We start from the raw sequence: 16543 nt of genomic DNA, 5'->3' as shown, positions 1-16543 counted from the left end.
ATGTTAAAAGACAGTATATCTGTGGGATAGGATGGAAGCAAAGGGTAAGGCATGATCTAGGTAACTTCACATTACATACTTGTCTATGTGTTGTGTTGTTCACTTTTTTTTCCAATTAACACATATTACCTTTTTTTTTTTTTAAAGATTTGTTTATTTATCTTGAGAGAAAGAGAGAGAGCATGAGAAGAAGGGACCAAGGAAGAGGGAGAGAGAAACTCAAGCAGACTCCACGCTGAGGGCAGGGCCTGACATGGGGCTTGATTTCACACCCCTGAGAAGAGGCGGTGGCTCAACAAGCTGCACCATCCAGGTACCCCACACATACTACCTTCTTATTAGCAAAAGTAGTATAATCATTTTATTTTGAGTGGAATAAAAGAAACACTAAAAGCTGATAATTCCTGCATTTTCTTTAAGATAAAATAAAATTCCTAAATGCAAGAATTCAAAAACTCTTCTAGAAGATGCATAGTATTCTAATATATGTGTAATGTGTTTTAAAGTTTACCCAGAACCATAGAGAGATAATTAATACAAAGAAAATGGAAACAATGATGGCCTGGACTGGAGAGTCTGATTTTTAAATCAAACTTTTATGGAGATCTACTGTTTCTGAAAATTACTAGATGATATATTGAATGCCTAGAAAATGTAGTCAAAAGTAGATCATCCAATCAAGAAAGTCACCACGTGTACTGGGTGGTATAGCTATTAATTTTTACTTGACTAGAATCCATTCCCCCTTCTTATGATAAGAGAAGTATAATGAATGCCTTTGCCTACCATTTTTTAGAGACTCAGTGTGCCTTGCCCTATTCTGGTCAGTAGATGGGTATGGGATCTAAGCTATGCCCATTATACTTTCCTCTAAGATTTATACTTTTGAACTACAGGGAGTAGTTGGAGCTTCCTGGATCCCCAAGACTCTAATTTGTTTAGTTTTATTCTATTTGTTTCTTTGTTTTACTTTTCCATAGTTCAGTCGTTCATTTTTTTCAACAAGTATTTATTTAAGTGCCATCTCCTATGCAAAGTAATAAAATACCCCTGCCCTAATATGTTATCTAGGACAATAATGAATATAAGTCAGCAAACATAAAGTGTGTGAAACAATTATAAGTGCTACAGAGAAAAAAAAAATCTAGGAAGGCAAAAAGACAGGATGCTTCCCTATTGGGATGAGATTGAAATTTTAAATGGGGGAGTAAAGGAAGATCTCATTGAGAAGGTCAGGTGTGAGAAAAATCCAAAAAGATGTGGAATTAAGCTACATGGTGATCTGGAGAAAGACCCAAAGATGCCAAGGTCTGAGGTGGGATTGTGCCCTGGGTCTTCAAAAAATGTGTTTGGAGCAGAGGGAAGGAGAGAGGGGGTAGTAGGAGGTGAGGTCAGAGTGGTCTGGTGGCCGGGACAGGTCACAAAGGGACTCTACACAGTCAGAGTAAAGATGTTGGCTTTGGCCCTGAGTGAAATGGAGCCATTGAAAAATTTAAGTAGAAGAGTGACATTACTTGACCTACATTTAAATATCATCTATTTGTCTATTAGGTTTGAAATCTCCTGAGGAAGGGGAAGGGCAGAAGCCCAGGGACTGGTTGGGAGGTTCCTGCATTCATCCAGGTGAGGAATGATAATAGCTTGAATGAGGGTGTAGACCTTGAGGTGATGAGAAAGTATAGGACTCTATGAGTGATTCCATATCCTTAGAATAAATTATTTTTCTCTGTAAAGTTAGACATTTTGGACTTTCATTCTTGCAATCCTAGAGCACTAATGGATTCAGAACGTCCATAAATAATAAGAAAAATAATGATCTCTTACTAACACTGCGATCTTGAGTAAATTAACCTATTTGCATCTTATTTCTTCATCTGTAATATAGCTGAGTAATAACAAGTTGAACCACATGAAACTGTCGTTTTTGTAGGTCAAAGTGGTCCAATATTGACTTGTTTATATGGCTTACCTCTAGAACCCACCTAATTGGTTGTTGTGAGGATTAAATGAGCTAATATATGTAAAACACTTAGAATGGTGCCTATTATGTTGTAAGAACAAACTGCGTGTTAGCAATTACTGCTCTTATTATTATCTATGTTTTACATGTGCAACATTTTTTTCACATTCATTTTCTGTGATAGCGTCTTGGTATAGGCAGGACAAGCAAGATCACTCACATGTTTGAAATAACTTTCTCCAGCACTTAAAGGGTGTTTGCTCACACATCATGCCATTTGATTCTCAGAACAATCCGGTAGCCTATGTAGCAATGTTTTCAAGTCTGCTTTGCTTATTTACATTAACTAATGAAATTTAAAAAAAAAAGTAATTTGTGCATATTTGATATTTCCCCCCCGATAGACAGAGATGAAATTATTATGTGTTATCCTGACATAGACATTTTAATCGATGAGATGTACAAAAGCAAAATTTGGAGCTCTTAGCCTTTAGGATGCAGTTCAATGATGATGTCCTTCTTGAGAGCGCTTTTGATTAGTGGTGGCACATTTTGTTGCTCCGTCCTCCAGGTTCCATAGCTCTTTGCTCATATCTGTTTGTAAAGAGACATTTTGTGGATGGCAGATGTAGTATTGGCATCATTCTGTTTACGGGTGTTTTCTCTTCAGCTTTGATTCCTTATTTATCTCTGATTTCTCTACACCTAGCTTAATATCTGGCACAAAGTGGCTGCCAGGTAAATCATTAAAAAATTAACAAGGAACTAAGTGAACAAATGAATTAATGAATATTCTCTCTGTTCTATTCATTAGACAACTAAAACCCCGGATAGTGAAGTAGATTGCCCAATTGCACACAACTACCAAGTGAATAAGCTAGGAGTCAAGCCCAGGTTGCACAAATCCATGTCCAGAATGCCATCAAATGTGGCATAAAGCTTCACACCAAAATGAAAGCATGGTGTGCTCAGCCTTGAATGTGCCTACCAGACGAAAACCTACCCCAGATGGCATATCCAATTTAATCAACATCACCTGTGAGCCAAACTGAACAGTAAATGTTAAGACAGGATCACTAATAATGGGGACCTGGAATGTAGCCAGAAGTAAAACAATGATCTGCTTAACAATCCCTCTGGGCTGGATGCATGTGGAGAACGGATAAATGCTGGATATCGAAACAGCTGTTCTATGGCAAACTGAAATGGGGCAATCATAGATAGCAAAGGGAGAAGAAACACTTGAAAGTTGTCTTAAATAAAGGAGTGCTTTAAATAGTGTGTGACCTGGTCGTGGCCTCTTAAGAAGCAAGCACCCCATACAAACCACCCTGGCATGCATCTCTGGAGAATGAGTAACTTTAGGTGAGCAAAGACTATGGAATTAGAAAAGGCAATGGCAACTGGTACCCATCAGTTCAGTACGCGAAGACCATATTAGTCCAAATGTCACCCTGGGACATGAAGATCAGTGCTGCAAAGGAAAATTCCATATGTCACCACCTCCACAACTCTACCTCCTAAACATGATCGTTTTCCATAAACTCCTTATAGGCATTGCATAAACTACCCTATTTTTCATATACTGCCTAATTATTTTAAGAGTATAATGATATGGTGTCTTCTCAGTATACTCACAAATTGCCTTGGATCAGAAACCAAAGCTGATGTCGAAAATACTTACTAAACAGACACAGACACAGAGTAGCCAGCCTGCCAGGCTGACTCAGTCTTAGCTTGTCCCAGTTGCCCTCTTCTTTTGGGTTGATGGCTCTACACGAAGAAGTGTAGTTAAGACAACGTACACACAGTGTTCTTGGAAAGGACTTCTTGACTGATTGACTCCCCAAGTTCATTTCTATACCTGTCTGTCATTTGGGGAAATCCCCTATCAGTGTGTCCTTTTTCAGCCGTATGACTGTATTAAAATAAGTATGTTGATTACAGACTGAGGTCTAAAAGTAAGGCGACAACTGAGTAAGAAATCAGTTGTCCAAAACCAAAAATTCATGTACTCATTCATGTACTTATTTAAAATGCATACTCTGCATGACTGTGCTGATATTTGGGAATATAGAGATTAAAAACAACTGTGCTTACTTTTCGGGAGCACATAGATTAATAGAAATACAAATTTTACCACAGCTATCACCAACTATAATATGACCAAATGTTTTAAGAATCAGTTCCGTACAATCATTATAACAGTTACAAGATTACGCTAGGGTGGGTAAGTGCAGTTGAATTTCATGTATATAAACATTGGATCATCTCATCCAAACTTCTCAATATGGGAATTCTTATCACAAATTCCCTGAGAGGTGGCTAGCAGCTTTGTTGGATCACTTACAGTACTGGGGAGAGAAGCCATTGTGTAAGAGAAGCTACATGTTTTTAGGAGAATGAATTTTTAAAAGCACTTAGCAAGATACACTACAGTTGTGGATTTTCCCACATGACCTAAGTCTCTCACTAAGTATTTAGGTAAACTGGATCTTAAGATCGAAAGTGATTTTGAAACTTGTAGACAAACTATCTTCTGATTTTCATCCTTAGCTATAAAATGGTTATTGAGTGAAACTTTCACTAATTTTGAAGAGCCCTAAGATAACACTTGATGAAAGGCATTTATGTAGAAGGAAAACTTCAGAAAAGTAAAGGACATCTTCATCCATTGTCTCTTGTCCTTATTTAGTCAGGTTATTTGGTCTTAGTTGATAAATTGTTTACCAACCCATTCATTTAGGTTGAACAAAAACTGTTAGTTCTCCTTAACCATGTTGAAGTGGGCAAACCTTTATTGGCTATGTACTAAACTCTGACACTCTGGTAAGATAGATATAGGACGAGGCAGATACTATCTCAATTCTTCAGGAACTTAGAGTCAGATCAAGAGAAGCAGACATGCAAGTAGATGAGAGCAACATGAAGTGAACCTTGTGAGAGAAGGTATGAGCAGGGATCCATGGGCATCACCAAGAAGAGTAGGCAGTTCTCTTTTCTGTGTTGGCTGGCCTTCACCAACATAACCATGTTCCAAAGAGAGAAGAAAAGACATTTTTTTCCCCCCTCCCATGAGATAGCTCTCTGGGACATGTCCAAGCGATACTTCTTGTATGTAAACCACTTAATCAGTACACTCTTCTATGTTTGTAGCTTCCCAATGGCTATTGCTGAATTCATATGGATGGTTTGAATATGTTCTCAAAGGACTCTAACAGGTTTCAGACAACTACTAAGGTCTTGATGGGTAAACTATTGGAAACCACCTAGGGTGGTATAACAGAGTATATTAGATATGTCATTAGCACTATTTCTACTGTATCTATATCATCTCTCTATGTTGAGGCATCTCATCATTTGAAGAAAATATGGGTGACCAAATGAGACTGATCAGAAATGCTTTCTACTCCCACCATACCCCACATTATTTATTTGGTCTCTGAGATACATTTCAGGTTGACCAAAATCATCCACTTGTGTCTCTGACCCTGTTTGGTGTTGCTGCCAGTGAGACTCCAACCCTAGAGTCACTTAATAAGGGCACAACAATGTCACTTACAGGGAACACATGTCAAAATTAAGGTTCACTAACTTGAAGCCACTTACATAAACGGAACCCTCAGGTGTGTCTGTGACCACAAGAGAAGAAGGAGAAGTTGTATTCTGTGCCGTTGACGGGTATCAAGGACAGGCTCCTTCCTTGATATGCCAACAGAGAAATTTTGTTAGCAGTATTCTGTGAACAAAACACTTAAGAGAATGTATGTATACAATAGTTTAAAAAAAAAGGGTTACTGACACAGATGCCAATTTGGTGGGGCATATGGAACATTTACACTTGCCTTTTTCTTTCTTTCTTGCTACAGCTGGTGCTGATTTAGTATGTGAAATTTTACTAGCAGGAGTGCTAATCAAGACCGAGATTCTGTACGGATTTAGTCATTTATGTAGGGGAAACTACGGGTATCATTAAAAAGTAGAAGATCATCTTATGGAAAAGCATTATCGTTATCAACCTCATTTTTAAACTAAACAGACACAACGGTACTGTAAGTATCACTTTAGCAGCCGAAAAAGTCAGAATGTTTTCCAGATAATGTTCAAAGAGGATGGCACCCACAGTTTAAAGTTTGGTCGTGTCAGAGTAATGCAGAAGGGTGAGCAGTTTCACAGTTAGTCGCTTAACTTTTCTGCGTTGCGGTTCAGGAAAACTGCCTTTTGGAAACCGTTGATTTTTAAGGAACAAAATGTAATTGTAATGCTACGGAAGGTGAATGCATTTCACTGAATCGTCTGGGGGACGCCGGAGCAAAGGGGAGAAGTGGAAGAAGGGCTCTGCTTTCTCCCTTATATTTCTGAATAATGAGTTTTGCAATAGAAGGCCGAATTTCCTATTTTAATCCCACCGATCATACAGGGGTTGAGAGAAAAATTAAATTAAAAAAAAAAAATCTTTCCCAAGTGGCAACAAAAGCGTCGCTGGTGCATTAAATCTGTTGTACAGGTGGCTTGGTGGAGCTGGAGACCTGCACAGCAGCTCCAAGACATCTGCTGCCTGAGGAAACTTGCAATGTGGCAGAGGGGGGTTTGTAGCTCCCGGTGGAAGGGTGCCAGCTGCCCAGGGCTTTTGCTGCCACAGAGGAACAGAGAGTCTTGTTTCCGATGAGGAGGCACGTCCTTCCTGCCTTCCTCTCTGGCAGAACTGGTAGGGCTCGGAGGGCCTGCAGCGAAAATCCAGTGAGATGCTGTTGGGCGAGTTGTGGGGTCATTTTTTTAATAGTTTCAAGGGCTTCGTCCGTCAGTAGGACAACCAGCGTGGGCCTGCCATTGAGCCATTTTTGTTTTATGTTCATGTTTAATTTCTACGACTCACTGGAAGCTCTTCTTTATTGTTCTGATTCATGCCTTCGGTGTCCTCAGAAGAGATAAGTGAAGAGGGACGTTTTTTAAATTGCAAGCCACAAAATATTTTGTTGTAAAATCATGAATGGCTATAGATGTTTTAGATGGTTGGTTTAATTGTTTTAGAATATTTTGACATCAGTATGGCACTCTTAGAAGCAGAATACATATTATGACTTATAAATGACTTTTCACTAACTAACTAAAATTCATTTATCGAGTATTACCACATAACCAACATCTATGCTAAAAACACAAGGGACGAAGATTGTGTATCACACTCTATAGCCCTTACTCAGAATCCAGAATATTTAAAACATTAATTAGTAAATCTCTTAATTATTTTTACTTACTTGGCTTTAATAACATTTTTACTATGAGCATGACCATCTGGGCTATCTGATTAAAACTGGAAAAGTCGAAGACCTATCCTTAAGGAACGGAGAGGAAAGGATGAGTAGGTTTGCACTGAGGTGTCCAATTTTAAAACAACTGACACTAACTTCTTCCTCTTGTCTCTTCCGTCTGGAATAGTGCCTAGGAAGTGAAGTTTCAAGAGAGAAGAGAAAGGGTAGCTAGTTAATGCGTTATTTGGTTACCTAAACAAATGACAGAGTAATGCAATTCTTTCTCACAATGGCAAAAATTGGGTTAAAGTCCCAGTGTTTTGTGCCATTTGTTTAAAGACAGACAATTGAAACTGTAGTGATTTCTAAGTGCCAAGGAGTCCTGTTTCAAATTTCAGTTAGGCCATGCTGAAGGACATTTCTCTTATTTCTGAAATTGTACCTGATGAAGATGGGTAGAGACTTTCCTCAGTCGCGCAGCCGTTCAGGTGGAAACATTTGCGATCCGTTCTAAGGTGCCAAAATCTATTCCTCCCTCTTCAAACTATCTTAAATTTATCCTTAGCCATTTATTAGGTTGTCATTCTTATGAGTAACAAGGAAAAGTAAAATGCCTCATTTGAAAAAGAAACAGGTATTCACTCTCTTTAAAACATATCAGGTTCGTCAGCTGAAGCATGAATTAGGATGCTCTACAAACCGTTAACGGTGACAGCAAGCATATGGCAAATTTGAACTGTCTGCAGGTCAGCTTTTACTTTTGCTTTCCAAATGTCTGTCAGTCGTTGTTAGGATCTAAATCCATGTGTTAATGGGTGGAATTCAACAATATGAAATCGTTCAGTAAATTCTTGGAACAAGCAAGGGTTTTTTTTTTGTCTTTGTCTGTCATTATACAACCTTCTTTCATAGCAATCTTACAAAATTTTGCCCAGAAAGAACAAGTCCTTGGAAGAGTATTGTTGCCTTTGCTTTTTTCAGTGAGGAAAATGATATGTATATTCATATGGAGTGTGTGTGTGTGTGTGTGTGTGTGTATGAATGCTTATATATACACATTAATTGGTTTCTCAAAGAACCAGGAAGGTGCTCTGATTGGTACATTCGACAGCATCATGACTTTCCCTGTTGCTATGATTGTACCTTTGACTGTGGCAATAGAAAGGCATCTTTTAATTTCTCCCCTACCTTCAGAGTATCCTTGCTTTCCAAAGCCAGTAATATTTGTAGCACAGAAGACTAATGACAGTGTGACCGTAAGGTAGTATTCTGCCAGAAATAGTAATGAGGGGAGCAAACAAGTGTACTTGGGATGAAGAATGAAGTGGCGTTCCCAGGACAGATAGAGAGTGGGTTATGGACAAAGATGTGAGAAGAAGAAAGGGAGGAACAGAAGGGAAGATTTGAAATATGAGAGTCTTGAAACTGGCAAACCAGCAAACATCCAAAGAGAAGAAGGTACTGACCTCATCAGCCTTTCCTGAGTATATGTGCAAAGATGTGTGTGCCACAAGCGGCTGGAGCTGCCTTAATTTTGAAACGCTTTCTTGAGAACAATTCTAGTTCTGGCTCTGAAAAGATTATGGAGTCAAACGTTGGAAGAGAGAAATGCTGCTTGTTTCTCTGGGGCTCGAAGAATTCTGGTCACATTAAAAAAAATCACCTGTTAAAGTAAAAGCCCGAAGTTGTTCCAACTCACTTGAAACACCACAAAATAGAGTGGTCTCAACTCAACTGAAGAATAAGTTGGAGTCATCCTCATCTTTACTCTAAGGGATCCACTGTTTCATCCATTTGAAACAAGACTGCTACCTCTACTATTGATTTTCTTATTTAAAAATTCTTCCAGGATGGCTGCGGTGGTCTGAGTCTCCTTGAAACGCCGGTTCCCGGCTGCAGCCCTTGGCGGAGCCTGCCTGCAGGCCTGCCGGAGTGGTGGGTGGGGGGGGGGGGTGGCAGGCAGCTGCCGCTGCAGCTCCCCGAATCAAGAAATTTGCCATCTACCGATGGGACCCAGACAAGACTGGAGATAAACCCCATATGCAAACTTACGAAACTGATTTGAATAAATGTGGTTTGAATAAATGTGGTGTTGGATGCTTTAATCAAGATTGAGAATGAAGTCGATTCTACCTTGACCTTCCGAAGATCATGTAGAGAAGGCATCTGTGGCTCTTGTGCCATGAACATCAATGGAGGCAACACTCTGGCTTGCACCCGAAGGATCGACACCAACCTCAGCAAAGTCTCAAAAATCTACCCTCTTCCGCATATGTATGTGATAAAGGACCTTGTTCCCGACCTGAGCAACTTCTACGCTCAGTACAAATCTATCGAGCCTTATTTGAAGAAGAAGGACGAGTCCCAGGAGGGCAAACAGCATTATCTACAGTCCATAGAAGATCGTGAGAAACTGGACGGGCTGTATGAGTGCATCCTCTGTGCCTGCTGCAGCACGAGCTGCCCCAGCTACTGGTGGAACGGAGACCAGTACCTGGGACCTGCGGTTTTCATGCAGGCCTACCGCTGGATGATTGACTCGAGGGACGACTTCACGGAGGAGCACCTGGCCAAGCTACAGGACACGTTCTCCCTGTACCGCTGCCACACCATCATGAACTGCACCAGCCCCTGCCCCAAGGGGCTGAATCCAGGCAAAGCTATTGCTGAAATCAAGAAAATGATGGCCACCTATAAGGGGAAGAAGGCGTCCGTGTAACTGGTCCCACACTCAGCATGACAGCCAGCTCGGCTAGACATGCTGTATCTCCAGTCTGAGTTCCTTCAGAGGTCTTGGTTTTCCATGAATACAGTATGTATAATAAAGATTTTAAGAAATAAATAAATGTTATTCTACTTTATTAACAACAACAACAACAAAAATTCTTTCATTTAAAAAAAATATTTATTTATTTGACAAAGAGAGAGAAAGCACAAGCGGCAGCCAGAGGGAGAGGGAGAAGCAGGCCTCCTCACTGAACAAGAGGCCCTACATGGGGCTCCATCCCAGGACCCTGAGATCACGACCTGAGTCGAATGCAGATGCTTAACCGACTGAGCCACCCAATGCCCCAGTTCATTCATTTGTATTAAGCTTTGTGCATTTCTGAAGTATGTATCTCATAAACAGAGGCACTGGGATTCAATTTTTTAAAATCCTCATTTTAAAATTTGAAAGGGAAAAATCTTGAGAACATTATTAAAATCTCAAAAATACGAAAACAGCTTGATGTGATTCAATCGAATTTTCAAGATACCATGTCCTGGGTTTCCAAAGATTGAACTTCCATCCCATTTCCTTTGTGGACTGAGAACATATTCTAGGGACAACAGTGCCAACACATTGTTGTCATTCAATAAATGTGTGCTGAACTAAACCTAATATTCCCATAGGTTTTGATTCTAAACAGTCACTTATTGCTCTTTCTTAGCTTATTTTCCTCATATTTAAAATCAGGAATAATGATTGTTATCTTGCACTGCTTCCTTCTGTGCTGGTAAATATCTAACAACTTGACCATCTTCCCCTCCCCCCCCACCAGAGAGCGAGAGAGAGAGAGAGAGAGCAAGAGAGAGAAATAGATAAATGGATCTGGTGTGTAGCTTCTTCCTGTTGTCATGGTGTAAATATTCCCACCATGGACAATTTTAGGCTACCAGCAGGACATCACTGAGTGCTGAATTGCAAAGAGCTGTGTATAATCCACTCCTGTAGTTTGATAGAAGCCAGCTCCCAAAACACCACTGCATGGCTTTAAGTTTATGGTTTGATTTGATGGAACCGTTCTTCTGTGCTACTGTAATTTGGAACACTAAGGATATCTTAAGAAATTGTAGTTGCTGGGTCCCTTGCATGCTGTGATATATCCATTTTCTAGCTGCTACAGTGTAGGCTGATAACCATGCCCAGCTGTCCCCTTCTCTGCAGAATTGCCTGGATCATTGAGGACCAGGAGGTGTCTCATCCAGGATGACCAGGAGGTGTTTCATCCAGGAAGATGAGACACACCCATCTCCAACTCCCCCCCCCCCCCCCCCCAGTGATGGGTTACAGGCATTGACTGTTTGACACAAGGGTAGAAAACTGTTAACCTTTTGCCTCAAGCTGTGACAAACTCTGTGGTACAATTTCTACTCCAGAGCTTCTTATGGGAACAGACTGAAGCCAAGACCATATCCTCTCTTGGTTCTTTCCTCTGTCCTGACCTACCTCTCTCAATAAATAACCTGAACAAGAATCATCTTCTTAGCCTACTTCTAGGGCACACAATCTAAGATAGTTGAAAGCAGAAGTGATTTTAAGAAGCAATTCTTAGAGTGGGATTATGAAGCTGGATTTGTTGTTGGCTACATGGCAGCCTGGTATGTCCCATCACTCATGGCAGGGGACATAGTGATCATCCCAGCTGTACTGTGGTAGTGCCATTGCTAAGACTTATCTGTGAACAACAGGGATGGAGTTCAGGTGGAGGAGATGTAGTAATTGGTACAGTGTCTCAAGTATTTGAGAGATATGGGGAAAATGGTATCTGTAAGGACTGTGGGACTGGGTGGCTGTGGCTCGGTGCTGTTGATTCAATAAAGACAGAAAATGACCCAATTAGATCTATTAACTACCAATTTAAAGCAAATTGTTAGAAGGCCTTCTATAAGCATTTTAGGCTCTCATCTTCTGTGGTTGAAGGATAGACACAGAGAACAATTAGACAACTCTCAGTCATCCTAAACTTACTTGTAAATGAGGGCTGAATTTTAGAGAAGGCTACATTCCTAGAGTAGGCAGCTCTGTGTAAAGATTAGGCCCTTATAAGAAGCAAATCAGATCCTGAGACTTTGAATCTGCCAATTCCCCTGAAACCTGTGGTTCTATAGAAGACTTACTCCTTGTTAGAAGACAGAAATTCCTCCTTGCTTGAAAACCATCAAGAGGCCTCAGATGAGACAGACCCCTTACAAAACAATGGTTTTGCTTCTGAGGTCTTCCCTTATCTCTCCTTTGGGCCGCAGACCTATAATAACGGCTAAATCTCCGATCAGACTGACTGGGAAAAGGATAAAGATTTGTGGGGACTTGGTTAGCATGTTCCAGAAAGAGCCAGGAGAGTATGCCTGGGAATGGTCTATTAGAGTATTGGATCCAGTAGGAAAGCTGTGCCTACATGGAAATACTTGTCCATCCATGGAACTTATATTGCCTAGCATAAGGGATTTTTTATAAAGTCTCCTCTATGCTGTGTTCTATGGTTTTGATAGACCTTTGCCAAATTGCTTAGCCCAAACTTCAGAGCCTGTGAGTATGTGTGCTTGTGCTTAAGTGTGTGAGTCTGTATCTGTATGTTTTAGACATGAGGATGTTTGCAATCTTGGTAAGTGCTCAATGAGAGTCAAGTTTGCTGGAGTAGGTCTGGAGTCAGGCCAGATGGCCCTCAAACAAGTTCATGCCATCTAATCTCAGCTGGGCCCTCACTTCTCTTTGGCATTTTGTCCCTGTTTTCCCCCCATTATATTTCCCAAAGCTGCTGTTCCAAAGCCTTCCATGTTCCTCAAGTCCAGAAAACCATTTCTGTGCATCTCACACTAGCAGATGACCTCAGAACCTACTTTACAGTGATTGAAGCTGACTACTGTAAACTCTAACTTCTTCTTCCTCCTCACTTGGCTTTGGAAACACTGTTTTCTTGTGGGTCTATCCTTGTATCACTTACTCCTGTTCATCCTTCCACCCTTCAAGTAGAGCTTCTCCACTGTCCTCTTTGGTCATCATTGTAATAATGAGCCAGACACAAAACACATCAATATCCTCTCATCTGTTCTGTCAGTTATATGTTCACTAGGTTTGTCTTTTAAATCTGGACTCGATTGGCATTGTTGAGGTAGAACTTCATTTTCTTCCTCCTAGATAATAGTAGTCTATGGTGTTTCTCTTTTTCAAGTCCTCTAGAATGCACAGACTTGATCCATATTTTTCCCACTGAGACTTTCTTTGTTTTCACTTTTTATTGTGAATAAAATGTTTCTGATTTTATTGCGAATATAATACTTTATATTGTGAAATATATCATATTAGAAGAATGTATATAATATATAAGTAGCATTTAATAAACAATAACATGATCACTGCTCATAACTCAGCCTAAGAAATCCAGTACTACCTTTGCTTTTGAGAGCCTCTGTTTTGTGAAATCCTGCCCAAATCCATTCCCCTTTCTCTGCCCCAAAGGTATGCACTGTCCTGGAATTATGTTAGTTTTCCCCTAGTTTTGCTTCATTTACCATCTGGGCATATATATTAATATATAGAGAGATTATATATGTATATATTTATACAAAATATGTCTCTTTGTTGTTTCATTTTACTTGTTTTTGAACTTTATGTAAAAGGAATCAGAATATATTACTCCATAACTTGGTATTTTCATTCACATTGTGTTTTTGAGATCCATTTATGTTGCCGCATTTATCCGCAATTTGTGTTTCACTGTTGCATAATACTCCATTTCAAAAATACATTCCAACTTATTATTTTATTCTATTCTACTATCATTGGTCATTTGGATTAATTTGTTGTTGTAACAAAGTTTTACTAGAATTGTTTTTATATAAGTTTCCTCATGTTCCTGTCTAAGAATTTCTCTAGGATATATATCTAAAAGTGGTATTGTTGGAGATGCACAAACACACCTATACCAGGCAATTTCCAAATTGTTTTCTTTTTTTTTTTAATTTCAATTTTTTATTTAAATACTAGTTGTTTTCTAAGGTAGTTTTAACCACTTTATTCTACATCAACGTTGTATGACAAATATCTTTAGTCCAAATATTACTATACCTAGCATTTCCAGATTTCTGACTTTTTACTGGTCTGCTTGGACATGACATTGTATTTCATGGTAGTTTTAATACACATTGCCTTGATTACTATTGACATTGAGAAATATTTCCTGTGCTTACTCTCCATTCATCTTCTGTGAAAAACTATTCATTATATCTTTTTCCCATTTCTATGGGTTTTTTGACATTTTCATTTTAATTCATAGGGTTTCAAAATTTATTCTGGACAGCAGCAATCCTTTATCACTCTTTTCCTTTTTGGTTTATGTTTTTGTTTACTTTAAAAATTATTTATTACCCTGAAGTGTTAAGTGCATTTTCCTATATACTCTGTTAGAAGTTTAAAGTCTTGGTTTCCCATGCAAGTTTGTGATCAATCTTGAATTGATTGCTCATATGTTCACCATGTTTTTCCCCCCATATAGGTCCTCAGTTGTCCTTGCATAGGTTAATGACGAATTTATCCTTTTGCCAATGATTTACAGTACTAGTTCTCTCTATATCAAGTTTCCACCGAGGTGTGTAGATCTGATTCTGAAATCTCTGTCATGTTCCCGTGGTCTATAGGTTTATCTCCACATAAACCTAATCTCACACTGTCTTAGTTAGTATATATTTGTAGTAAGTCTTGCTATCTGATAAGTCAAGTCCCTCCACTGGTGGTTCTTCTTCTTTTTTTTTTTAAGGATTTTATTTTTATTTATTTGACAGACAGATATCACAAGTAGGCAGAGAGGCAGGAAGAGAGAGAGGAGGAAGGAGGCTTCATGCTAGGCAGAGAGCCCGATGCGGAGCTCGATCCCAGGACCCTGGGACTCTGGGACTGTGACGTGAACCAAAGGCAGAGGCTTTAAACCACTGAGCCACCCAGGTGCCTCTGGTTCTTATTCTTTAGATAAAGATTTCTCCAGACTATCCTTCAATCATAGAGAAAAACTTTATTCATTTAGAGCTCTGATTCCCACCCTTTAACATAGTTTTTAAATTCTTTATAACTTTTTTTTTTTTTTTTGCATTAGTCTTCTAAATAATCTAGGGAGGAAAAGAAGAGAAAAAATAGGAGTTACAAACCAAATATGCATTACAAATTACTTTGTGGGTTGGTTCTGGGTCGGGGCACTCCTTCAATACTTGGCCAGGCTATTTAAAACTCTGCCTTTGACTGTACTTCCCACTAGTCTGGAGATTGAAGGCTCTCCAGCAGTGGGAGCTTAAGTCTTCTGAGGCCTTCTCTGACATATATCCCATCCTGGCCATGCGTGTGTCATTCTTCAGTCCCTGGTCTCCATGGAAGCTATTCAAATCCCTATTCCTCTATTTATCCTCTTTGCCATCCTCTGCCTTTCCAGACTTCTCAATCTATCCATTGCTTGTCCCCTGCATTTCCCTTGCACAGGCCCCGTCCAGTACCTGTGTCTTTAAATGTTTTGGGAAAGCTGCCTGGGAAGCCACCTCAGCCCTGGGAATGCTCCAAATTGCGTGAAACAAAGGGAAATCTTTATGCTGGTCATTGAGGAAACTGCCCGACCCGTGTGGAGACCCCAAAGCACAGTTCTTTGAGGTTAAGGTGAGTGTGGGTCCCTCCAGCACCAACAGTGGGCATCGCTCTGCAATCCGAGGTGTAGGGGGGTTGGGGAGGGAGGCACTTTAAAATGCCACAGTACTCTCTCCCTATAAAGCAACAGTGTCTTTCTTCACCCAAACTATCCTCTGGTGGTAAGTTCCTGATTGGGTTTCAGTGTTCTTCTAGAGTCCATTCTGATAGTTTTTGCCAGCTCGTTAGTTGCTTTTGGAAAGGATGGAGCCTGGGAGTTCCTATTTTACCATTTTTGATGATGTCCCTGCGCCATTAGCCTGTTCTTAGAGTCTTTGCTTTTCTGTATCCATTTTAGAATCAGTTTGTTAAGTTGCGTGAAAAATCTGGTTTCCTTATTCAATTAAGGTAATTTTGTTTTGAGATAATTTTGAGATAATTGTAGATTTTAAGTGCAGAAATAATACAGAGATCCCATGTCTTCTTTACTGAGGTTTCCTTTCAAAAGTATAGTACAATATCCCAACTGGAATACTGACAGTACAGTCAAGATACATAATTATCTGTTATCACAAGACCCACTTGTGTTGCTCCTTTATCGCCACATTCAACTTCCCTCTCATCTTCACCTCTTTCCTAACCCCGGCTAACCACTAGTCTGATCTCCATGCCTATGATTTTGTCATTTTAAAAGTAGTATGTAAATGAAATTATACAGTGTATTTCCGTTCCTTGTCTTATTCCTTTTTGAAAATTTATTTATTTATTGGACACAGAGAGATCACAGGCAGGGGTAAGCGGCAGAAGGAGAGAGAGAAGTAGGCTTCCCATTGAGCAGAGAGCCCAACACGGAGCTGGATCCCAGGATCCTGGGACCGTGACCTGAGCCAAAGGCAGACGCTTAACCGGCTGAGCCACTCAGGCCCCCTTCCTTGTCTTGTTCTAAGAATCTCTATACAATGGCAA

General features: G+C 39.8%; 1 protein-coding gene and 1 pseudogene across 1 annotated transcript in view; both read left to right on the top strand.

Annotated features, from left to right (window-relative positions):
• Positions 1–15568, top strand: part of GTDC1 (glycosyltransferase like domain containing 1) — a 452306-nt gene extending 436738 nt beyond the window's left edge. The window contains exons 17-19 of the transcript XR_009351825.1: positions 148–313; positions 1552–1623; positions 15440–15568. The gene's annotated coding sequence lies outside the window, so the exon portion shown is untranslated. The remainder of the gene's footprint in view (positions 1–147; positions 314–1551; positions 1624–15439) is intronic.
• LOC131826978 (succinate dehydrogenase [ubiquinone] iron-sulfur subunit, mitochondrial-like) lies at positions 9063–10095 on the top strand (annotated as a pseudogene).
• Positions 15569–16543: the final 975 nt, after the last annotated feature.

The sequence above is a fragment of the Mustela lutreola genome, chromosome 3 (genome assembly GCF_030435805.1).
Source record: "Mustela lutreola isolate mMusLut2 chromosome 3, mMusLut2.pri, whole genome shotgun sequence".
Lineage (NCBI taxonomy): Eukaryota > Metazoa > Chordata > Mammalia > Carnivora > Mustelidae > Mustela > Mustela lutreola.
This window is presented reverse-complemented; position numbering and strand designations above follow the sequence as displayed.